The sequence below is a fragment of the Nannospalax galili genome, unplaced genomic scaffold, assembly GCF_000622305.1.
Source record: "Nannospalax galili isolate Female #2095 unplaced genomic scaffold, S.galili_v1.0 scaffold206, whole genome shotgun sequence".
NCBI lineage: Eukaryota > Metazoa > Chordata > Mammalia > Rodentia > Spalacidae > Nannospalax > Nannospalax galili.
Window position 1 is genome coordinate 5020906 of NW_008358101.1, and position 26562 is coordinate 5047467.

The 26562-nt window shown below is 37.1% G+C and overlaps 1 protein-coding gene across 1 annotated transcript in view; it reads left to right on the plus strand.

The window, feature by feature from the left end:
* Adgrb3 (adhesion G protein-coupled receptor B3) overlaps nucleotides 1-26562 on the plus strand; it is a gene marked incomplete in the record, with an annotated part of 857756 nt that overhangs the window by 636450 nt on the left and 194744 nt on the right.

Below are 26562 nucleotides of genomic sequence, written 5' to 3' on the forward strand. Positions count from 1 at the left end.
TCCACTTTATCTTCCAGTCTTGATACTCTGTTTTCCATTTCATTCATCCTATTGGTGAGGCTTTCTCCTGTCGTTTCTAATTGGCTTACTCAGTGTTTCACTTCTTTCTTCATTTCAGCCTGAGTAGTCTACTATATTTCTAGCTCTTTTCTGAATTCATTCAGAAGTTTATCCCTATCTTCCTTCAGTTCTTTGATTTCTTTGTGTGTTCTTTAAAGTCACTGAATTTTTTCATCATGTTTATAATTGTTCTTTTGAGTTCCATGTCCTGCATTATCTCTAGGGGGTTCTCATTGTACTCCTCTAGAGGAGTATTGGTATTTGGTGGGGATGTGTTATTTTGGTTTTTCATGTTACTATTTTGACATGCGGATTTCTTTTGTAGTTTCTGATTCTTGTGTGAGACTCAAGACTTCAAGTTTAGGTCTGCTTCTTTTTGTAAACTTTATGTGCATTTGTGATGGCAAAATGAGCATCTTAATGTCACAATGGAACATCGTGTATTCATATTGTAACATTGTGTTGGCAAATTGGAGCATTGTGGTGTCCCACAGAGGCCCAAGTCAAGTGAGGATCAGATGCTCTCAGGCTTTCTCCTAAGGTCTGGATCCCTCCAGGAAAGATTTTGGCCTCAGGAATTTGGGGGTTGGACTGGCATGGGGGCTAGGCCCAAGAAAGATGCTGGTCTAAGTCAGCTGTTGGCCATGCCACCCAGAGATGCAAAGGTAGATGGGGGCGGGATGTGGCCCCAAGGACTCCTGGGGACTGCACTGAGGAGCTGGGTTGGTCCTGGAGAGAGGCCTGTGGGTTAGAGCGAGGCCTGCAGCGGGTCCTGCAGACTCAGGAAAGCAGAGCGAAAATTACACTTTTTAACTAAAATGTTTATCCATAATATCAAACCCGAAGCCTTAAAGGTGAAATATAAGAATTTTGCCAGATATAAGGTGTTAATATAATAGCAATTTTTTATTTATTTGAAGTGTCTACTGACCTGCTAAAATTATAACACCATCTGCATAATATCTGACAGGACTAATGGCTAATAGCCCATATTAGGTCTGGTCATTATGGAATGAAATTTTCTTTTAAAATGAAATTATGAGGCTCATGATACTCAAATACAGAAAGTAACATACCTTATATGATAGTTTCATGTACCACTGTTCATACTGTGGCTTATCGCCCTCTTTGAAGAGGTTACCCGATGATTTTTTTTTTTTTTTTTTTTTTTTTTTGTGGAGTTCAATTTCTTTCAAGCAGAATGAGGATTGGTTGCTTCCATTTTAGCACAATTCAGAGAAACATTTTCTAGGTGGACAGTCTACATACAGAGTCTTTCAAGACCTCACCTTTCTATGGCATATGTCTATCTTCTTGAGAAATGCCTCTTGAAAGGGGATTGGAGGCACAACAATGTGAAAGGGAATAAACAGCTTGAGGTGCCAAGGGAGGCAGATATTGGCTCATCATCCAGATCTTGTTCCCAGTTAGTCTGTAAATCACCTACAGTGAAGGAAAACATGGAGGGGCTCAAGTCCTTTTAATCTGGGCTCATTCAAAAACTAAATTAGTATGTGGGTTTGTAGTGTTGAGAATATTGTTGGTTGGTTAAAGTGTTTCATTCTTCATAGAAATCATTTGTAGATATGATTTTTTTAAAGGATGATTTCTTGAATTTCTATTCTCAGTTAGCTGTTGTATGAATAAGGTCTTGAACCTAGAAGTAATTATTCTAGTTAAACTAAAATTCTGTTTTGATATGTGTGAGTTTGGTCTTACCCTAATGGATAGAAAACGGAATAGTCTTCCATAAGGTATGTTTTGCTCTGGAGTTGTTATCCAAGAACTATTCTGGAGTTGTTATCCAAGAACTATTCTGAGGCTCTTTTCACTATGACTCCTTAGAATTTCTTATCTAGCTTATGTCCCATAACTTCCCACTCTAGGCACATTTATTTTGTAGCAACTACATGTCCAAAGCTTTAAGAATATAGACAGAGAGCAATGTAACTCACTTTAATATTATATATATATATATTCTTTGAAATATAACTGATGAGTGTGTTTGGAATGCACGTATTTGGAGAAATCATGCATTTTCAGTATTTATTGGGCCCCACAAATAAGTGAAAATTAATTATAAATATCTCTTCGTATGTAATAAACTTAAAATTTACTGCATATCAGTAATGAGATAAAATAAAAATAATATCCCTAATTCTTTTTGGTATTTTACACTAACAGATAAAATTTTAAACTTAATTAAAAAGATGTCCATGTTCTTACTCCACACAGTCACTCTGTGACATTATATCCTTGAGTTTCTTCTAGAACACTGTGTGCACTTCCAAAACTCTTTGAAATGAAAGCAAATCTACAGTGTCACAATTTGGAGATCACTCGGGAATGTCAGAAACTGTTAAATTCATTAGCAACATCTCTTCTGTGGTAGAATCAGAGTGGGAAGTTGGGGGGGTCATCAGTATTTATTCTGGTATTTTTGAGTTCATCGCTTTGGAGATATTCACCTAAGAACTATTACTACTTCCCTGCATTTTGATGGTGGCATTTACACCACTTCTTTTCATGTGGAGAAGTACTATTGCTGTTTGTCCTCAATTGTGCTGTTTCATATTAAAAATTTTTCATCAGCAATGAAAGATTCCAGGATTTATTACTGACACAGCTCAAGAAGAGGAATGTCTATTGTTATTGCTTTGTTAGGTATGCTGTGGAATTATTAATGTGGCTACAATCAGACTCTACATATATTAACATTCACATTCATTTCTGTGGAGAAGAGTTCTGTCTGGTAAAAATGCCATCTAGTTCAATATGGCTCTCCTTAGGGACTATCTCAGAATTATAAACAAGAACATCTATTATAATTTAGGTCAATTTCTTCTTCCATGAGTCAGCAGTTGGTCTTAGATTGTTCATCAATAACATTCTATTTTCTGTACTTTGTAAGCTACATCCATGTTGATTAAATTTACTAATTATAATGTAACTTTATTTTAGAAAAGACAAATATTTTGTAGAATATATTTATATGGTACTGCTGAGTTTACAAACTGAATTGATATACTTAATTCAATCCGAGCCTCTCAACAAGTATTCCTACCTTCAGAAGTGAAATAGCAGCTTCCTAATATTATGAATCATAAAACTACACAGTATTATTGAACCTTAAATCAGAACCCATGGCTTCTCACTTCTCACTCTTGCTTCAATATCTGTTCTTTTTTTTTTCTTGAGTCAAGGTCTCACTGTGTAGTCCTAGCTGGACTGTGACTCCATGCATAGATCAGACTGTCCTCCAAATCACAGAGATCACCTGCCTTGCTTCCTGGGTGCTGGGATTAAAGGCATGTGCCACCATATCCAGCTATGTGTTTTTTTTCATAAAACCTTGTTGCTTCTACTTATAATCAATCTCAATAATTCAAACTTTAAGTAATCTGAGATTCTTTTCAAATACAAAGGAATTTATTTCTAGGTGGAAGGCTAAGAAGTTATAGTCTTTATTTGGAATCAATGCCAATAACAGAAATTATAGACTCATAGATCTTTCCCTGGCAAGCATTAATAGAGCCATTGCATTGACTTTTAAGATTAGCATTAGGCATTAGTATTAAAAATATAAAAGTAATCAGTTCTGGTATAGAGAAGTAAGGAAGTGACTCTAATATGTTACTTTTATATGACTCATAATAACAGCAATATAATTATACATTGTGATTGCATCACAAATGCTTTAACATGTTATCTAAATTCATTATGTTATGCTTTGATTAGCTTGTCAGAGAATATAGATCTGATGGAGGAAACTTTGGGTGTTCTAAAGCATGCTAGAACTACACTGTAATTCACTGGACAGTCTCCCTGTAAGTTTGCTGTGTGCTATAGCTACAAGTGTGTTCTGGCTGTGACAACGAAATTTAGATGAAACAAAGTCAGAGGGAGGACAATCACTCAAGTGAAGAAGCCATTTCAATACACCAAGTATTTTGGCTGGATATAACAATGTCGAGTTTGAAAAGGTGGATATCCTCTTCTAGGATAACTGTGAGTTAATGTTTCTGTATCTGAGTCTGGAGTAGGGAATCAAAAACTAGATTGAGGGGAATGGAGGAAAGAGGGATTTTCCTGGCAAGCTCTGGTGACCTAAGAACTTTTAGCCTTAATCCTTAACCTCCTGAATTTCAACCTATGAATTTTCTCTCCTTGAACACATAAAATAGTAAGATAACTAAAACTTTGAATCTTTGCAGGGTTATTTTTCTTAATGCAAAGTAAATAAAGCCCAGCTATTGATTTATTTGGGTGTGTAGTGAAGCTCTCTTGTGAGATTGTCCATCTTTTCTGTTTCCTTGCAATGTTATGGATTGAAACAAAGTGCTGTCAACTCTAAGCAAGTGCTCAACTACTGAGCTACCTCGCCAGCATTTTGCTTACCCCTTATGCAGTACAAAACTTCTTCATGCTTTTATTCATTACCCAGTTTGAATACCTGTGATATTCTACATGAAAATGGGTGGAAGGGATGCTGTTAACAGAGACGACAAACACATGCCATCCTAAGTATAGATTTATATATATATATAATGTGTATATATATATTAATCATGGGGTTTTCACTGATGACTGCTATATTCTGTTACAAATTCAGTTAGTGCTATGGTGAAAATTATTGGTTAGGTTATTATTTTCCTAGAACATAAATATATATAAGGGCATAAAGTTGATGGAGATTCTTTGTTTTACTTTCCAATACCGTGCATCCTGAACCATCAAGGTGAGTTGTTAAAACCTTGATTTCTTTCTGTTTTTAAGTCAAGACATGGATGTTCTGTCTAAAACTCATTGTACACCTCTGCCACCTTTTCAGGAAGGCCTGCACCTGTGCTCTGTATTCAGGCCTCCCCATCCCATCCTGCAGCCAGTTTCAGGCTCCAGGTTTATCCAGGTCTGTTTCTGACTCAGCATTCAATCTTCTGCCTGCTCCCCTCTTGCTCTCAGACTTTAAGCAGGTGTGATAAGGAGGATTGGGATGGCTAGATTGCAGGTGGCTTCTAGCAAGAAAAATTAACTGAAAAGGCAGCACACAGATTAAGGAACATTATTTCAGGACTTGGAGCATGAGAAACCCAGTTTGGTAGGAAAACAACAGCAACAACAAAAAAAAAAAACAGAACCAGGACAAAGGGATGCAGCTCTTGTTTGCATTACTTCTCGGCATCTAATTCATTTCTTCTTCAGTTTCCCTTTTAACCCTCCCTTATCAGGAACCCCTGTAAGTACCCCCACCCAATTTCATGATATGTATTTCCCTATAGAGTCAAATCTGTGTCCTTAAATGTCCTTCAGTGTGGATCCATCCACTGGAGGCTGTCAAACTACAAAAATCTCACCCTTAAAACAAACTGATTCTCTGCTTCCTAACAGCCACCAGCTTTCAATAATTCCTCAGGTAGGTTTGAAGTTTTTTAACCCACTTCCCATGTCTATGCTGGAATTTTTTTCTGTTGAGCTTACATGGGACTTATGCATGCTGAAACCATTGCTTTGAGTTCATAGAGGTAACTTCGGAGTTGTCCGGACCACCTCTGGCTCTTCCTGCCCCGTTTTCTGCAATGATCCCTGAGTCTTTGGAGGCACAAATTTGACATAGGTGTCCAATTCATGGATAATCATTCTGCAGTCTCTTAATTTCTGCACATTGACCAGTTGTGGGTTTCTGTGTTAATCACCATCTGCTGCATAAGAAAGCTTACTGGTGAGAGCTGAGACATGCATCAGTCTGTGGGTATAACAATACGTCATTAGGAGTTGCTTTAATACTACATTTATTTTGCAGAATAATTAGGCTCTTCTCTATGGTCTGTGGCCTGTCTAGTCACATAGTACAACTCCCACTTTACCCCTTATCTGCCACCTCCATTCACATACTCATAAAGTTCTCTTCTTCCTATTTTCTTACCCTTTTCATTTCTCTTTGTAAATCTTCAAACTAATGAGCTCCATCTCATTTCTCTCTTTCTCACTCCATTGACTTCTGGGGTTGCAATAAACTCCTAAAGAAAAATAAATATGGATTCATTTTAATTTTTCTCATCTAAGTCATATGACAAAAATAGGGAAAAAAATCTCACCCAAAGTAAATTAGAAATAGAATACTGCATTCTCAAATACATCATAACGAAGAGTGTAAGGGTTGGGCCAAACCATTCTATGTATAGCAAATAGTGGAGCAGTGTATTCCCCACAGAGGGCTTTTTTATGGTCCAGTGATGCTGGCTAGGTTGCAACATTGCTGAGAAGGCCTAGCTCTTTGTTACTGGATGCTCTGACTAGAGGATTTTCAGGTTTCCAAGAACTGTGAATTTCTTAATGCTTTTCCAATTCTTTCTTGATCATGGCATAGTCCTGTAGCTTAAGACAAAGAAGCAATAGTATGAGGCTCATTCTTGTTACCATAAAGTTTTTGATTGTGTGAGAATGAGCCTAGACATGAATTGTATTGGCTTCAAGATGTGGCCATACCATTTGTATTACAAATATGCTGGTAATTAAATCCATTAACATCTTAACTTTACAAAATGTATTTTAGTTATCACAAAAAAAACTAAAGACTTAATGTTTAAGGCGGGGATATTTGGGTGATGCTATATGGATTTGAGACAACTATAAAGGTGATTGGTTTGTGTGGCCTTCAGTAGTTAGTATTTCTTTCTTCTGTAGAGCAAAGTATAATAGCAATATAAAATTACAAGTTTTGAATTTGCTACTGCATAGAAAGTATCTGGTACATAGCACATATTCAAATAAATGTTAGCTGCTAACATTTTAAAATTTATTTTGGGGCAAATGGCAAAACAAAGATGTGTGTTTATAGAAAATTGGTGCCAACAGAAACATTGATCCTACTGTGGTGAACAGTAGTGAAAATGGAAAGACACCCTGGAAACCCTAGAAACCGAAGGATAAACCTTCTCACTTCCAGTGGGAATTGTGTCAGAAGCATCATAAATCTGACACATTTCAGTATTCTAAGTTCCCTTAGTGGAAATATTTCAAATCTATACAAATTATAGTTACTACTTCCCAAAATTGAAAACATGATATTTTCATAGAGTAGGAAACTATTTAACTTGGTTTTACATTTCCTTTCTCACTCTTCTTCCCACACTTTCTTCTTATATCCTCTGAGGGACATTATTGGTTCTACATTTGGAGAAACCAATACCAAAGAGTTTTATTTATGCAAGGCCAGACCAAACATAATCCCAGCACTCCTCCTAATCCCTGTCCCTCTCTCTGGCCTATACCACTTGTCTAAACATCAATTTAAATTTGACTCCTGCTTTCTTTCTCCCTTACAAAAATATTAATGTCATGGCAAAGTCTTATTTGTCTTTTGAAGTTTATATTGTAAGAAATGATTGTTGATTTTAAAGAAACACTGACTCTTGTGGTAAGAGTTGTAGATTGCCTAGAGAATATCAAATTTCTTCTGAGTAGAACTTTCCATTTATCTTGATATTTGTGATGTGGTGCCCAAGTTCATAAAATCACAGGCTTTTGCATAATAAGACTTTTCCTTCCAAATTTTTGTGAATTAGTCTAAGAAGAGTTTCATATAATAATCAATCCATCATGTCAATCTTCATGAAATATCAAATAGGTCAGCCTTCTATTGTGCTTACATACTGGGGTTCTGGGAGTTGGAACTTCAATAGATGAATTTTAGGGGAACATGATTCAGTCTACAACACTTATATAATGGGAGAATGGAGCTCTCTGGTTCATTTGTTTTGTTTTTATTTAATGAAATAACTCCCTGGTTTATCACAAAGGGTGATTTATCATCTAAAAAGAGCAGGTAGTAGGAAGGACACACGATTTAGGGTCAGACAGATCTGAATTGAGTCATTTACTCCAGACAAGTTATTTCACCCCTCAGAACTCCAATATTTCATCTGCAACATAGAGATAATACTACTCTGTTGAATATTGTGGGAATTAGAAATAATTACCCTTAGCACTCTATCATCCACATCTGCCTATGTTGTGTGGATGTCTAATAGCTCTTATTATATTGTTAATATTACTATCATATATACTGTTATCCCTTGAATGCAAGACAGAAAATACATGATAAGTGTTCCGCTAGTATGTTTTAGTATAAATTAAACTTTTACTGGTCACTTTAATACTTTCAGTTTTATGTTTAGTAGTGTTATTATTCAGAGAGTTTATTTGACATTCTTGAATGTTTTTCATTTTTATAAATTTATGGGGTTTTTTATATGATAAATGCTTACAGTGTAATACAGTGAGCAGTTAATTGATGTATGGGCCTAAATTTTTTAAGTGCTTTATGATTATTGTTCAAAAGGCCATTTTAAGATGCTTATATTTTAACTAATTACCTATTTTCCCACTTAAATGAAAAATTGTGATAAAATATTGATTTATTCTAGTGTTTCAGAATAAGAAAATATACACAACCACATATACCCTTGAGAATGCTAACTCGAGGAAAGGCATAAATATAGCACAACAAATCCTCCTTGGAACTCTCCACTCTTATTTACAACTTTATAGTTCCATTCACCTGTTCTAAATGTGGGACTCCTGGATCCCTTTCTCATCCAATTCATGTCCCACAGCTGAGCCACAGGAGATGTTCTGTGCTATATGTTAATTAAAAACTCCACATTACAAATACTGTGAAGTGTGGGTCTTTCGTTGATATGGGTATAATGTCAACCAACTGCAAAAAGCTAAACAGCATACAAGCTAGGAAGGAATAAGACAATCCAAAAGACAGAAGCATTCCTGAAATACTTAGGAAAATTTTCATTTGCATGGAGCTTTCTCCTCTTTGTATTCACCCATCTACCTCATCTTCCCTTAATTCAAACTTGCCTCCTTTGACTCCCTTTTGGCCATATTTTTCCTGATGGTTTATTATCTATTGATTTATTGATTTATTTTAATAAAATTTTTAATTAATTTTTTGTGTATTTAGAACAGAACAGCTTGAAAACTCTCAATCACCTTTATATCCCCATCACCACTGGCACCCTCCCACACACACACCCCTACTGGAGCCCATATACTCGGTCATCCTGGTAAAGCCCCTGGGTTGTCAGTGTCCCCAGCCAGTCCCCAGTGCAAGTCCATCCACTAAGTCTAGTCAGCCTCTGTAGAGTCCATTGTTTTAGAAAGATCAGCTCTTCTTCAGCCAGAGAAAGCAGTTGCCAACATTCCTTCACATAAGATTGAGGTTTATTGTTCATTTTCCTAGGTCTATGCTGGGTTATTGTCTGCTTGAGTTTGCATGGGATGTGTGTATGATGACACCATTACAATAGAATCATAGGAGCAGATTCCCAGGAGGTTATAGGACTGTGTTTCCCTATGATCATACCTCTTCTCTGGCTCTTACAACCTTTCTGCCCCCTCTTCCACGATGGTCTCTGAGCCTTGGGTGGGAGAAGTTTAATAAAGGGATCCTGCCCAAGGACCAGCATTCAGCAGACTCTTGATCTCTACACTTTGGCTATTTGTGACCTTTTGTGTTCCTGGTCCTCTGCTTCATGAGGAAGCTTCATTATTGAGAACTGAGAGATTCACTAGTGCCCTCTTCATTATCCCTGTTCTGTGTTCCATGAGCCTTAGATGTAGAGATTGCTTTGTAGATGTGTCACTTAGGCCTGGGCAACTCATAGCCAATGCCCATGTATGACCACTTGTGGTACTTGATAAAAGTTTCTGATGGATGCAAAATGAACTTCTTTGATGAGTGGTGGCTGGAATATTCATCTGTAAGTATAAGGATACATATTTTGCACATAGTTAGAAATCACATTAGTCTAGCAATGTGACAGTCTTAGGATTTTCTCTAAGATCTATAGCTACTCCAGCCATGTGTATTAGGCTATGTTTACATTACCACACTTCAGTTTCCTCCCATTAAATTAGTGTTTAGTCAAATTAGGTAGCTGTTGATTGCCCCAAAGATAAGAGTGCCACTATTGCAACAATGACGTATGCTGTGCTGGCCATTGATGTGGTTATTTGGTCTTGAAGCTGGTGTTGGATCATCCATTGATGTTTTCCCCTGGCACCTTCGTAGAACTCTCCAAAGCTATGAGAACTAACCTTCAGGGGAATTGGTTTCAGGTCAGTTGCAGCTCTATTGTTCCAAATCCTGTGTCCAAAGTATGTTCTGTCTTCTGCAGTAGGGTCTTACCTTCAAGTTCTGAGAGGCCATCAAGGGCTGTAACAATAACCTGAGTAAATTTTGGAAGTCTCTTGGACCACCCTGGTCAGCAACTCAAAGGAAGTTACCTTCTGTCTGGCACTTTTCTTGTTATGTAGCCTTCAGCTATACACATGGACTCATGTAAAGATAATGTATGTAGAATTTGTCAGTAGGTTGTTGAACTAATATGGTTCCCTTTGGCCTTTTTAAACTGGCTAGGCATTATTTATCTCTCTCTCTCTCTCTCTCTCTCTCTCTCTCTCACCCTTCCACCATGGTTTCCCCATTTAAAGTGCCCCCGTTTTCCCCATTTCTCCCTGATAATACCCATCAACTTTCGTCCCACCTCTCCTGAGCTCTTCCTTGGCATAGACCCAAAGGATTCATCCTATTGCAGAGACACCTGTACATCTATGTTTGTTGCTACTCTTTTAACAATAGCTAAAAGATGGAAGCAACCTAAGTGTCTCTCAATGGATGAGTGGATAATGAAAATGTGGTACATTTACACAACAGAGTTCTACTCAGCAGTAAAGAGAGATGAAATAATGAAATTTGCAGGTAAATGGATGGAACTAGAAACTATTTTACTAAGGGAAGTAACACAGACTCAAAAAAATAAACGATGTATGTTCTCCCTCATATGTGGATCCTAGCACCAAAATCCTATACATTAGCATGTATCCAGATGTAGCTATAGGAACCAGGATAATTAAAAGGAAACAGGGAGGAAAAGGAAATGAAAGAACCTGAAAGAGAAGAACAGTAGGAAACAGGTATTACTAAGGGAGAAATGGATAAAAATGGGTTATTTAAATGGGAGGGGGAGGGAGAGTTAGACAAGGAACCTTGGGGATATTTGTCTATTTATACCATTGACTCATTTAAATTTATAAGGATCATTGTAAATTCATCAAAGCAGAAATAGCATTTTATGCTAATGGTTTTGTGAGCTTCTTAAGAATAGTATAAACTATAGATATTCAGTATATTAACTATGAGTATCTATAGTATAAACTATAGATAAAAACTACTAGATATAAAGTTTATATCTATAGTATAAACTATAGATATTCAGTATATTAACTATTCCATTTGATAATATTAATAGTCACCTTTTTGTTTTTTATTAGTCTCCTCCACTAAAATATAAGCATGACTTTATCGGGGTTTTGTTTTTCATAATTATATCCCAACATCTAAAGTAGAGACTGGAGAATACTAAATACCCAGAGTTCGCAGATACAGTAAACCACAAGCCATTCAAGCTGCTGCTGCTCTCTTCATCATGAAGAATGAAGTAAGCATCTGTGAATGGGGTAAATCAAGTCATTATGACAAAACAGCAACAACTATACTGTGTGAAGCAGGATGAACTTCAGCATATTTAATGGGAAGGAAGGAAATAAGGGAGGACAGGGAAAGTTGTAAGGGACAAGTCTGGAATAATTAACTGGGGTCAAATCTTGTAGGGCTTTATATTCATAAAGAGGGAGTGTGCATTTTAGCTAAATCTATGATTGAATGAATGAATGGATGGATGGATGGATGAATGAATGAATGAATGAATGAGAAAGCAGATGATATCTAAATATAAGGAAATCCAAATATATTTATTTAGGAAATATTTTACAAATTGATATCATTTTGTATAGCCTAATCACCTCATCTATCAAACTCCAAGGAAATCTGACAATTTTAATCATGCTCAAGGGCTGGGCTCATTGGAGCAAATGATGAGAATCACCAAGCATGTGACTAGATGCAGCTCTGTTCCCTAATCCTGCCAAAGCAGGCAAGGGTACCAGTGGAGCTGAAGAACAAATGTCCCAAAAGATGATGCTCTTTGCTCTTTGGAACAGCTAGGCATGTCTCAGTCAATACCTCCAGACCCTGAAGACTTGAATTCCCTCACTTTTCTTTTTTATTGCTCCACACATCTCTGCTAACAGTTCCTGCAATACTATTTGAAAGGCAAATATTTCTTAGATCTGCTGAATTCCACGTGTTTTATTGTCCAGGCTAACCACACAGCCTCTGGAGTCAAGATAGCTCCTGAAGCTATCTGGATGACCTCAGGCAGGTCAAGTTATCATTGCCTTAGTTTCCATGTTGTTGAAATGGGGATGATAAAAACAATTGTTAAAGCATTACTGTGAGAATTTCACAAAACAATCCATTTATAGCACCTAGTAGAGTTCCTGGGATAGATAACGGTTTAAGAAACATGGCTCTTGTTCACATTGTAGCCAGGAAAAAAAAGATACCATTTTCCTGGCATTGAGTCTTAAAATAATTTCTGCTGGCATGGTGGTGCACACCTTTAGTCCCAGCACTCGGGAGGCAGAGGCAGGCAGATCTCTGTGAGTTCAAGGCCAGCCTGGTTTACATAGTGAGTTCCAGGACAGCTGGGGCTACAGGGAGACCCTGTCTCAAAAAGATAAAAAAAAAAAAAATTCTGTGGACTTCTAAAAGCCTAAGAGGGGTTAGCCTCTTTCTGAAAGAGGAACAAGTGGCTCATCCTATTCTCATATTAGCAGCTCAGACAAAGGATTTTTCTACTGGAAGATGGGAATTTCTCTCTGAAACAGGGAAACACTGCTTAGGATAAATGTAGAATTATAGATAGATCTTCAGGTTTGAACAAAGAAGATATGAATCCTCAAAAGAGACCGACTCTCCCCTTCCCAGCAGCCATCGATTGTCACTAGTTCCTCAGGTAGGTTTGGGACTTTTACCCAGTTCCCCACGTCTATGCTGGGCTTTTGTCTGGCTTGAGCTTGTGTAGGATTTGTGCTTGCTTTCAACCAGTTCTGTGAGTTCATATGAGTAACAGACCAGCTGTCTGGAAAACTCTTGTTTTCTTGTAGTGATCCACAAGATACCAGCTTGAACTGTTATTTAGCTGTCTGCCTCATTGATGATTCTTTCAAGATTGCTTGAACTCTGTTCTTCATGACTTTGGTTGCAAAATAAGAGTAATAGTAATAATAATATTCCATGTACAAGAGTTTGGCAAAGGTTTAAAAGTAATTATGAGCATAAGTCTCCTATGAAAGCATGTAGACATGATGAAATATAATCTGTTGTTGAAGTTTTTGATACCTTCAATGTTGGTGAGAAAGAGCTTCTTAAGCAGGAAAAAATATAACAGTTCTGGAAGTTTCTACGTGTAAGTAGACTATTTCTCTGTTAAGGTTGATAGAAATTGGTGATACTGCTTTTCTCATTTATGCATGTTTTCACCAGAAATGAATTTTAATTTGTTTTAAAAATAGGGAAAAGTATACTGAATTTAGTATTTTCATGTGTGAGGAATAGATTTACAATATGATGCTTTAAAAACTGAAATTCAGAAACCGAAGGGTTAGAGCAGTGCCTTCATTTCATGAAAACAGCTATTTTGGTCATGGTAACTTGAAGAAAATCTCTAGATACCCCATGCTTGACATTAGTTTGGCAAGCATATAGCACAGATGTGGCAGAGAGAACATTACAGCTAATTTTATAGCATCAATCTGTTGTCATCGGTACACAAATGAAATTAAACCCACATTGACAGATGAGATTAAGAATGGGACATGTGTGGGTTAGGAAGGAGCAGCACTCTGAATACAAGCCCTGGTGTCACCTGAGATAAAATGTTTGGTGACATAGAACAGGGTATTCTCTATGCTCAAATTTCACTCCACTAATAGTTTCTACCGAAGCTATAATGTTTCGGTTGAATCTGGACATTTAAGGACTGTAAAAAGCAAGTGGGCATTATGACCTTTGGAAGGCTACAGTAAGATCCTTGATATCTTGCAGAAGGCCCCTCCACTGTGTTTCCCTCATGGTTTTAAGAGGTCAGAAATCTACAAGCAAATGGCTTTTGGAACACTAAAAGAAGCTAACTCTGAGTTCCTCAAAGGAAAGTTATCAAACCAGAGATCAATAAAAGGGGAAATATCAAGAAAGGTTTTTATTTTATTATTTATTTATTTATTTTGCCCCTTTTGAGGAGAAGGTTTCCCTGTAGCCCTAGCTGGCCTAGATCTCACTATGGAGACCAGGTCGGCCTCAATCTTGCAGCGATCCAATTGCTTCTGCCTCCTGAGTGCTGGGATTAAAGGCGTGCACTGCCACGCCCCACTAAGAACGTTTTTTTTTTTAAATCCAAAATTAAATTCATTATCTTTGCAATTTCAGGTGGGCACAGGACCCAGTTTTCTATGCTTATTGATTTGTTGTAGAAATGCAAAAAATAAAGATTTAATAAGTGACAGCAAATAAAAAAAAAAAAGGCTTCCCTGAGCATGTGACTTTACAGCTCTACACAAGACCCTCTGTTTTTCTTCCATCATGTCTTTTCTCCTACGACTGTGCCTCATAAGCCACACTTTCCTTCTCTCATTTTTTCAGACACCTCAGCCTAGATGCTTCACTCTTAACAAATAACATAGTAACAACAAAACACAATTATTATGTCCCTTCATATCTTAAAATATTCCCCTTGTTGCTGTTGAGCCAATGCCCCATTTCTAGTAAAACTTGACTGAAAAGACTTCACAGATGTATTTGCAGCCACCCTGGATAGATTGATTTTTTTTTCTGCCCTCCTCCTTCTCTTTTTCTTTTGAGTTAACTTAATTTTTTTATTTGTCTGAAAGTCTCTTTGTCTTCATTTTTGAAAGTTCTCTCGCCCTCTCCTATTTCCCTCCCACCCCTGCCAGCACTCTCCTTCTCCAAATCTCCACCCTCTTTCCACCAGTTGGGTTTTGGTTAGTGTCCCACAGAGTTTAGCTAGGACCTCTGTGTGATCTGAGTTTGTAACTAATCAGTAGAGCCCAGTGAGTTCCCTAGTGGGTACACAACTGAATACTATGCTTTCCCCTCTTCCAGAATCTGTTGGCTGCCACTAGATCAGCAATATGTGGTAGGGCCCTATTAGACCTTTCCCCATCTATAGCTGACTGTTAGAAAGACCCAACTTTCATGGACCCAGTGGCAGTATGCATAGCTGCTGTGAGTTTGTAGATGCTGTACTTAGATGTTATTCCACAGCCCCTCTCTCCATCATCAGGCTCTCTCCATCATCAGGCTCTTGCATTCTTTAAATCCCCTCTTCTGCAATGTTCCCTGAGCCTTACAGATGTGGTATAAATGTCTTGGCTCTTAAGTGTCCAGTTCCCAGCACCTTGTCTCTGCCTGGACCTCTCTCTGTGACATTCACTACAGAATTCCATCTTGAACTTCTCTACCCTTTTGTTCCCCAGCATTTTATTTCTTTGTAAAATGTCATCTCATTCTTCTTACATTTTTTCTGACTCTCCTACCCTCCATCTTTTCTCTGTTTCTTCTAATTTTCTGTCTCTTAATTTTTAAAGGCAGGTCTAGAGTTATATGTCTCCATTCTCTTCCCTATATCTTTCATTGATTTAAAACATAAACATTGAAAGTACATGTTTATCTTCCTTTGGTGCCTCTGTTCTAAACTTTGCCTCAGTCATGATCACCATGCTCCATCCATGTCTATGCTAACCACGTGTGTGCCATGGACATTCGGTATATCCTAAAGTGCCTTTTCTTTCAGGAGACTTCTCGAGTAACCCAATTTTTACTTGGACCCGACTTTCTCCCTGAACCAACTATTTCAACCACCTTAGTAAAGTTCTAACCCTCTCCAATCCAACTTCTTATTCATCAAATACCCCTGACTTAAAAGTACACAAATAAGCCAGGTGTGGTGGTGCACGCCTTTAATCCCAGCACTCCGGGGGCCGGGGGGGGGGGGCGGCTTCTCGAGTAACCCAATTTTTACTTGGACCCGACTTTCTCCCTGAACCAACTATTTCAACCACCTTAGTAAAGTTCTAACCCTCTCCAATCCAACTTCTTATTCATCAAATACCCCTGACTTAAAAGTACACAAATAAGCCAGGTGTGGTGGTGCACGCCTTTAATCCCAGCACTCCGGGGGCCGGGGGGGGGGGGCGGCGAGGCAAGCAGAAATCTGTGAGTTGTCCAGAGTTATATCATTACTGCCATTCATCAAAAATCATGTCAAAGAAAAAAATGAATCCTCTTTTACAGTTCTTTGCTTTCAACTACATTCAAACTATACCACCAGTGATACACTATACCCCCTGCCTAAGTTGGGCTGCCAGTGTGATTTTCAGTCATTCACGAATATTCTGTACTATCAGAAGCTGAATTTAAACTTGGTAATATATTGTTTCTATTAATATTTAATCCAGGGAAGCCATGGTTTAGTTACAAATTTTTGAAGCAGTTATTAGGAAAATTGCCTCATGAAATTAATGTTTTGGGTTTCCAATTTGTTTTCAGTGTTAACAGTAATTCTGAACCAGTGTCTAATTGAGAAGTTATTTATGGTATCCATGAAAAATTTCTATAGCTATTGCTCCTTTCTATACTGAATGGGTTCTATCTTATCTCTTGCACCTAGACATTAACCAGTTGCATTATCTCATTTACCTTAACTCTGCAGAATTCCAATCTATACTTTTAATTTCATTTATTTAAAAAAAGCATGATAGATTTCTTACTCTTTTCTCAAAATCATCCCATAATTTATACCTGAAGGATTAATAATATTTTCATATATAGACCTGAATATATTCTTTTATATACATAAAGCAAACTCATAAAATATCCTAGTAGAGAATTCAAGTAATATGTAGAACCAGGGCTCTAACTGATATGTGAAGGTTGAGTGTGCAGATAGCTGAATTTTTATGAACACTATTTTTTACAACTACTGAATTAAGAAACGCTGGGTATGAGAACGCATGGCATTTAAGAAATCAGATACTTTATTGGCAAGTCCTAGAAATAAATACCTTCTGGCTTCAACATCACTGGTTGAAAAGTAATAAATTACACAGAAACCCAAGGAGTTACCAGAGGACCTCTCCAATGGAGCACACAGTAGGTGATCAAATGCTTTCACAGGACATTAGAGTTACACAACTTTCAAAAATAATAGCTGAATAATAAAATAACCTTCCCAGCTGCTAGCACACAATCATAACACCAAATATTATGTAAAAACAAATGCCATAACAGATAGTTTCCTGGCAATGTTACCCAGTGATCACAATCACTAAAAGATACAAAAGTCAAAGAGGAGCTGTGTTTAGAATACAGATATTTAGCCCTCAGTGGTGGTGCACACCTTTAAACCCAGCACTCAGGAGGCAGAGACAGGAGGATCTCTGTGAGTTCAAGGCTACTTTGTCTACATAGTGCTTTGTAGTCAAGGCCAGCTGGGGCTACATGGAGACCCTGTCTCAAAGAGGCAAAAAAAAAAAAAAAAAAAAAAAAAAAGAAATTTGCCAGGCATTGGTGGCATATGCCTTTAGTCCCAGCACTTGGGAAGCAGAGGCAGGTGGATCTCTATGAGATTGAGACAAGCCTGGTCTACATAGCAATTTCCAGGCCAGCTAGGGCTATGGGGAAAGCCTATCTCAAAACAAAACCAAAAAAGAATATAGGTATTTGATTTTTAAAAAAGTTACTTGTGAAAATAATACCAGGTAATAACTACAGGTTATGAAAGTAGTTTTTGGTTTCAGTTTTTGTCTTTTTTTAAAAAAAATAGGATCTCCCTGTAGCCCCAGTTGGCCTGGAACTCACTATATAAATCAGGCTAACCTTGATCTCACAGAGATATGACTGCTTCTGCCTCCCCAGTGCTGGGATTAAAGGCATGTGCCACCATGCCCAACTCTTGAAAGCAGTTTTAATCTTAGAAAGTGCAAGAACATGCTGGTGCATCACAGCGTCATCATCATGATTTTATTACTATTAGCACAGAATAGGCTTTTTGCAGCTGCATCTTGTTATAAACCATTAGCAACAAGGAATTCAATGGAGATTTGGCTCTGGAGGAGGGAATAACAGCCCTAACTCTCACTCTTCCTTAAAAGATCATCCTTCCATTTTCTTTACCCATATCCAATTATACTAAGATTCCACACATATTTAGAACTATCGAGGTCATGTCATTGGCTCTCAACATCTCTCAATATTGTGCCACCATCTATAAGAAAAAGCAAATCTCAATCATGGAAATGTGGCCACCTACACTCTTTCACTAACTAGTTCTTGCCCATTTTTCAGCCACAATACTTCGAACTTTCTGTCTCACAGATGAATCCTTTGCAGCTCCTGCTCCTCCTGCTCCCTTTTTCTTCTAGTCTACTGGACATATTGGTATTGTCATGTGTAGCCCACACCAATTGGCAGCATATGCCATTCCAACAACCTGGGTTTCCTCTTAATGAAATACACTGTTTGCAATTTCATGATTTAATTTCCTCCTGTTCACCATCAATTTTTTTTTTTTTTTTGGTCTGAGTGTAAAGTTCCACTTTTCCTTCTGTTCTTCTGTATAGAAACCAAGTGGTATGTCATGAGTTTTGAATATGTATCTGTTTTATTTTGCTATAATTTGTTTTCATGTGAGAATGCCATCTTAAAAATTCTGATAACAGAAACACTGATCAGTTTTTAACATTCTAAGAGCTCTACGTTTGATCATATTCAGCTTTTAACAAATGATATTTACCAGCGGACAGCAGACCAGTGCTATACTGAGAATAAGCACTAACCTTTATTCTGGACACATCAATGTAAGGTTCAAAGCCTCTCTGAGACTTGGCAATGCTTCTAACCTAAATGTTCTGTGTAAAATATGAAAGTCCACAGTCCTCAAAACAATTATTCTTTTTCCATGAGACAATGTCGCCACTGAATAGTGCACTTTTTGATAAGTAACCAAATAATGTTTTTCTTTTTTGAAAATTTTTATTGAATTTTGTGTATTTCATACAGAACATCTCCATCAATCTTAATCATCTTTATTCCCCCATCCCCACTGGCACCCTTTCATACTCCCCCTCCAGTAGAATTCATACATTATGTCATTTGTGTTAAGGCCTATTGTGTCAATTTAAAATAAGAGAGAACAGATTGACTTAATTCTTTTTGATTTTTAAATTTTTTATTTATATGCATTACTTTATGTGTATCAGTGTTTTACCTGAGTGGATATAAGTTCACCATGTGCATGCAGTGCGTGTGGAGGCCAGAAACAGCATCAAATTCCCCAGAACTAAAGTTTCATATGGTTGTGAGCTACAATGTAGATGCTGGGAACTGAACCTGGGTCCTCTGGGAGAGCAGCCAATGCTCTTAATCACTGTGTTATCTCTCCAGCCCCTGTCACATTTTTCTTATACCACTAATGAAAATGTTTAAATTCTTAATTTTAAAAAAAAGTCTGCTGTGGGCTTGGAGAGATGGCTCAGCGGTTAAGAGCACTGACTGCTCTTGCAGAGGACCTGAGTTCATTTCCCAGCACCCACATGGTGGCTACAAACGGTTCTTAACTCCACTTTCAGGGGAATCTGAAGCCCTCTTCTGACCTCCACAGCATTGCAAAACACGGGTACACTCATATATATGCAGGCAATACACTCATACACATAAAATAAAAATAATAATGAAAAGTCTGATGTATTTAAATATCTGACAAGTAATCCATATAAAATTATGCATTCCCGTTGTTTTGAACTTTTTATTTTAAGGATGGTGAGATTTGGGTTCATAAAATCCATCTGTTCAGTTATTATTTTTTCTAATTGATATTTTTTGCCTTTTACCAAGCAATTCATCTAAATTCCAACCTGTCTCCTCACTCTCGCTGCCACCATTAATTGTTTTTCCTTTAGCAACTTATTTAGCCTCTCAGTTGTCAAGTTCCCATGACCATAAAATTAAGGAACTGTTTGAAGTTTTCATGAGTTTATCTTATGACTCCTATAGTAATGAATAAAGTTATATGATACCTCCCAAGAAATAGTAAGCTATATATACTTCACAGAATTTTCAGTTTTGAAAAATCATGATATATCTTTTCATATGGTACTAATGGAATATTCAGCAAAACCTAGTCTAATAATGTTATATTCATTTTAAATAAGAAATATGCTCACATATTTGGTTCATTTAAACCATCAGATCACTCAAGTAAATATTAAACCATTTAAAATATTTCACCATATTTAAGTATTAAGAGAAAAGAAACCTAGTTAAAACAGAATTGGCAGAACTTTAAAAAAAACATTGGCATGGGGAACAGAATATTGCCTATATTCCTGCTGTCCAAATCTGACTGAAGTAGGCAATATCCCATCTACACAAGATGGGTTTATTTAACTCAAGTCACCTGGAGTCCTCAAGGCTTTCTATCCTCTAAGACATTAGAAGTACACCAGGGCCTCTCTACTCTAGAGAAACAGACACTACAGGCTTGGAGTCCTTAGTAAAGTAAACCTCAACTATACTGCTGCTCTAGCAGAAGCTGAGCCTACATTCAATATGCCACCATTTTTTTTAATCAAAAGTATATCCTTTCCTTTCCAGCTGAGAACGTAACCTCATAATTTTAAAAACTTATATTTTATATTTTTATGTAATATTGTCATGATTCCCTTTGATCTAAATCTGGCTAGTCAATGAGATTCAAGTAGTGATGACATTTGTCACTATCAAAAAATATTCTTTTTTTTATTATTTGTTTGTATTGAATTTTTATGTATTTCATACAGAATATCTCAAACAATCTTAATCATTTGTATATCCCTGTCCCCACTGGCACCCTCCCATAGCTCCCACCACCCCCCTCACACACACACTGGAACACATATACTCTGTCATCTGTGTTAAGGTCCACTGTGTCAAATCAATGTCCCCAGATGTTCCCCAGTGCAGTTCCATCCATTGAGGTCTAATCAGCGTATCCAGAGTCCTTTGTTTTAGGAAGATCAGCTCTTCCTCACCTGGCAGTAATCAGTTGCCAATATTTCTTCTGCTAAGATCAGGGTCTGCTGTTTATTTCCCCAGTTCTATGCTGGGTTTTGGTCTGCCTGAGTTTGCATGTGACTTGTATATGCTGACACCACTGCCATAGTATCATATGAGCAGGGTCCCAGGAGCCTGTAGGACTCTGTTTCCAAATAGAAGAGAGAAAAATCCTCTTTTCATCTATTTTTCCATGTTTACTTGAGGAAAGGAAGTTGAGCTATTCGGAACTGGGTTCATTCTCTGGGGGTTTGAACCAGAGGTCACGTAGGACAGAGCAATTTAAAAAGGGGAAACTATGCCCCTGACACAGTGAAATAGCATACCAGCACTGGGCTACCTTCCCTTCAAATTTATGTGGAAAAGAATATTATTTGAGGGCTTCTGCCAAACCTAATCCTGTAAATCTTTAATGTTTTTGAGTGCATATAAGTGCCAAGGCCTGCCTAAGCATTTTACCTGCATTATATCTTTTACTCTGCTACAACAATTCAGTGAATTAGCAGAATCATAAAAGATGTGAAACTAAGCTTAAGGAGGCCAAATTGCCCAGTGGCAGCCTTGGGCCTTTTCTGTCATAGTCACACACCCTGCTCTCAGTTCTACTACTGTAGATATTCATTCATCTACATTATCACATGCTTCTCTCATGAATATATGGGTAGTAACTGTCACTGCCATGTTATCCTAACCTGGAACAGTATCCATTCAATACCTGAGTGGATGACTCCAAGCTCATCCACCGTTTAACCACTAATTCATGAGGCTATTCACCATTTCATCTTTTATATCCATTTCTACATGGATTGTTACTAGACTACATGTAATTTGCATATCACAATATTTTTTGTTATTGGATAAATGTTTATATATTGCACAGCCCAGTGAATATATCAAGAGAAAGACAAACTCAAGAATTTATTTTATTCTTCATGGAATGCTCTTCAACTATTAAATATAAAATAAGATTAATATTTTCTAACTCCTGTAAATTCTCATGTGAAAGTACCATTAATTTACAGTATTCTCATAATGAATTTGCAGGAAATCAAAGTTACTGCAATCTCATGTGGTATATTAATGTCTGAAAAAGCATCAGAATTAACTTTTGTTACTGATTTGCCCTGGAAATGTTCCGTGTGATGGCCTTTTCCAATATTACCCTTCAGTTAGTTTTGCTGAATTAGTGAAAACATAAATCACAGGGAGCCACATTTTAAAAATTAAAGCAGATGCCTTGAAATCAGGGAGAAACACCAGACCTTGAACTTAAGAGTAGTTCAGATGACTTTGAGCCTCATTTTATATGGAACACTGAATTTTTTAAAAGATAACAACAAAATAGATAATTTACAGCATTTTAACATTTATTTTTTGAGATTAAAGGTGATTTAATGTTTCATTTTTCCATAAATTTTTATTTTAAAAAAGAAAAAGAAAGAAAAGGAGGAGGCAGAGGAGAGATCCCCGAAAGAATCTAGCATATGTTCCTCTCTTTTAATCCTCAAGTATAATGGCTATTTATAAAAATCATACTCTTTGATTGTATGACCCCTTCTTTGACTTGGTAGGCAGAATATTTGAAATATTTAATTGACTAGTTATTCCTAGTTTAATCTAAATGAAACTAGTGGTTTGGTAGGAAAACTTACTGTATTAGAAGACTGTGTAGAGTTTGATTTTAAGGGACTTTACATGTAACCTTTATCAGCAAATCGGAACAGGCTTTTAATCTTGCTTATTATAGAAATTTTTCTTTAATTCATGGGTCTGAGATGCCTCTTTGCAATAGCAAAGTAGTGGTGCAAGGCAGCGGGCATGATTTTAGTTTTCTGTTTATAATGGATTAAAGGAGAAAAGTGATGCTATCTTGGGTAGCAAAGCTAGTTTATTGCTTGACAAAAGTGTTCCTGGACTAGGAGGGACTCTGAGGGCTCCACCCTGTAAGGATCTATAGGCAGTTAATGACTGATGTGGGAGAAAAAGACATTTTCTTCAGTGGTGTAGCCACTAGTAAGGTGCCCATGCTCCTGTAAATAATGATCCTCATACTACTATAAAGAACCCTCATTGCATCATAAAAACAAGAAACAAAGGAGAAAAGGACTAATGGGATAGGAGGTAATGGTGGATGATGGATGAATATGACTTATGTACTATATATATTGTAGGTATATGAAAATGTCATGATGAAACTCATTTTTATGTTTAATTATATTAAAATTTTTCTTTGGAATATGATCAAATAATGTCTCAGTTTAGCCCACCTATTTAATGAGATATAGGAGCAGGTGCAAACTATTGATGAAGTTCTTATTTCATGGTAAAGTTGCTTTATTTTGTGACTGCTGAATATTTAGCGCAAAATTAAAGCATATGTCCATGAAAAATGCAGATATTTGCTCATTTGCTCATATTTCACCTCATTGCACTTCTAAAAGCTTTCAAATGAATGTAATTTTTCTGTATACATAACATTTAGAAAATATACAAATAAGACAATTAATTTAAACATGAATTTTGTATTTACATTATCTTATAGATGATGCATCTGTTGCCTTGATTCCCAAGAAGCTTTGTTCTACAATCACATTTGTAAATAGGACACCAGCACTTGCATGGCTTCAGCAGATCTTAACTGTCAATCATAACAAATTTCTACATAACTCAGGACTATTGCTATGGGTTCTTCCCCTTTATTATAGTGTGTGGATGTGTATGTACCTCTGCAAGTACAAATACATGTGTGTGTATGTATGTGGAGGTCAGAAGTTAACAGTAAGTGTCCTTCTCAATTGCCCTCCAACTCATTTTTTTGAGAGGATGTTTCTCACTGAACCTGGCAATCAATGACTGTCTATCCTGAATGGCCAGCAAGCCCCTGGGACCTTCTTGTCTCTGTTTCCCCAGCACTGGGCTTACAAACATGCACCACCATACCTCACTTTTCACACAGGTTCTAGGGTTCCAAACTCAGGTCCTTATGCATACACAGTAAGCACCTGCCAACCGAGCCATCTCCTCATCTCCCCTTTTCTCTCATTTGTAATTGGTATTTGCTACCTATTTGACTTTTGGGTAGAGAAATTATCACATAGAATATTTTATAGCTCCATGATCTGGTCCTACTTGGGCTCATATCATTTAGATAACTATTTATATTGATCATATTTTCCTTCATGTTCACAATATTTACTACAAAACTCAATTTAAGTCTGTATCCAGCAAAAGTACAACATGCATTTTGCGTCATGTACTTCTGGCTCCTTCCTCTGACCCTTATTGTTTAAGTTTGATATTATTTTTATCTTCTATTGGATGTTTGTAAATGTCACCCTAAATCTTTCTGTAACCAGGAGGATAAAGCTAGTTGATGGATCAATAAGTATATCAATAGGGAGATTATGTCAGGTTCTTTACTGTATTAATATTTTTGGTATTTCTGACTCATTTGTTCAATAAATATTTATTTATCCCTGAAGTTGTTCAGAACTATACATTGTGGTTCTGAGTGTACTGATAGAAGTATCTGGTGTTGAGTAGAATAGACCTCTATAATCAACTAGTATACCATACACTCTTTGCTATAAATTTTATATGTGTGTGTGTATGTGTAAAAATAATACCAAAGCACATAGAACCCTGAGCAATGTTATGCTTGAAATATCAAGGGAAATTTTACAGCAGAAAGGATATGTGACCTTGGTTGGGAAATAAGTTCTTATACCATGCAGTGGGGAAAGAGAGGTAAAGAGAAAAGGCATGTAGACATGAACATACATGCTGGACATGAAAGCTCTGTAATTCTCCTATTGTTCCAGTTGTCATTTTGAAGTGGTGTCACATTATGATGTCACCTTAGTTATAAATGACCTTATGAAGTACCTGATGCAGGTTCTATGCAACCCTTCATCATTGTAGTCTGCTGCCTGACTGTGTAGAGAGCTGGAGCATCCCCTGCCCCTTCTAATTCAGAGCCATTTCATTTTTCTGCTGGGAATATCCATTATATTAATGCATTAAGTACTATGCTTAAGCACTGTATTATGTTAATAGAAGGAATTATTGCAAAGATCAACCAAAAAGTGACTAAAACAATTGGTTGGTGACATTAGTTATACATATGCTCTTGACACTCAAAATCTGCTTAAACTAACCACTGCCAAGGCAGGGGCAGGGAAGGTGGTCTTTGGGAAATGACACTGAAGCATGATGGGTATTAGAAGGGGATAAGATGTTTCTTATTGTTATGAGATGTCCCAGAATCACCCTTCTCCGGATTGCTAAAAAGAACTTATGTTCTCCACAAGACACGTATTAATTACAAAAATAAAAAGAGAGGATAACTGGCAAAATCAATCTTAACTAAGTAATGAGAGCTAATGTCATCAGCAATATGAATAATATAGATGTGTTTGCTGATACCAAGCACAAAAAGGCAAAAAGTTGCTGAGGTGATAGTCCTGCCAGAAAATCCATAACCTTAAACTGTTATTGAGAAAACACAGCAAGACCTAAATTGAGAGACATTTTACAAAATCAGTGGCCAGTTCTCTTCAAAATTTTCAATATTATGAAGTTCAAAACTGGGATCTCTGACTGGAGAGTATTAGATAAGGACAAACAAATGCCTACAGGATAGTGGCACACTCCTGCAATACCAACAGCAAGAGGATTACTGCAAGTTCCAGGTCAGCCTGGTATAAACAGTGAGTTCCAAGTCAGCCAGGGCTATGTAATGGAACCTTGTCTCAACAAAGTAAATGCAGTAAGTATAAGATCCTAGAAAGACTATTAGACCAGTAAAAAAGGAAGTGAAAGGTACAATTCATCTTTGAATAAGATTTAGAGATGAGTTAATAGTCTGTGTTAATGTCAACCTCATGGACTAGAGTAGTTGTATGGCGAATATGTCCAGATTAATAAGTAAGACAAGTGGACAAGGATGTATAGGCATTCTGTACACTACACAAATAAATGTCTTTTTTCAAGATTAATTTAAAATAAAATGTTCATTTTATGTGTGTGAGTATATGTCAATGCATCCGTCATGCATAGCCCATGGAGGCCAGAAAACGGAGTCAAATCCCCTGACACTGGAGTTACAGATGATTGTTAGCCACCATATGGGTGCTGGGAGTCAACCCAGGTCCTCTGGAGGAGCAGCCATCCAGAGTGCTCTTAACCACTGAGCCATCTCTCTAGCCCCATCATTTTTTTTATTTATTATTTTTATTTTATGTGTATGCATGTATTGCCTGTATATAGGTAAGTGCACTCGTGTCATGCAATACCCGCATTGGTCAGAAGAGGCTGTAGGATCCCCTGGGACTGGAGTTACAGACAGTTGTTAGCTGCCATGTGGGTACTGGGATTGAAACCTGGGTCTTCTGCAAGTACAACCAGTGTTCTTA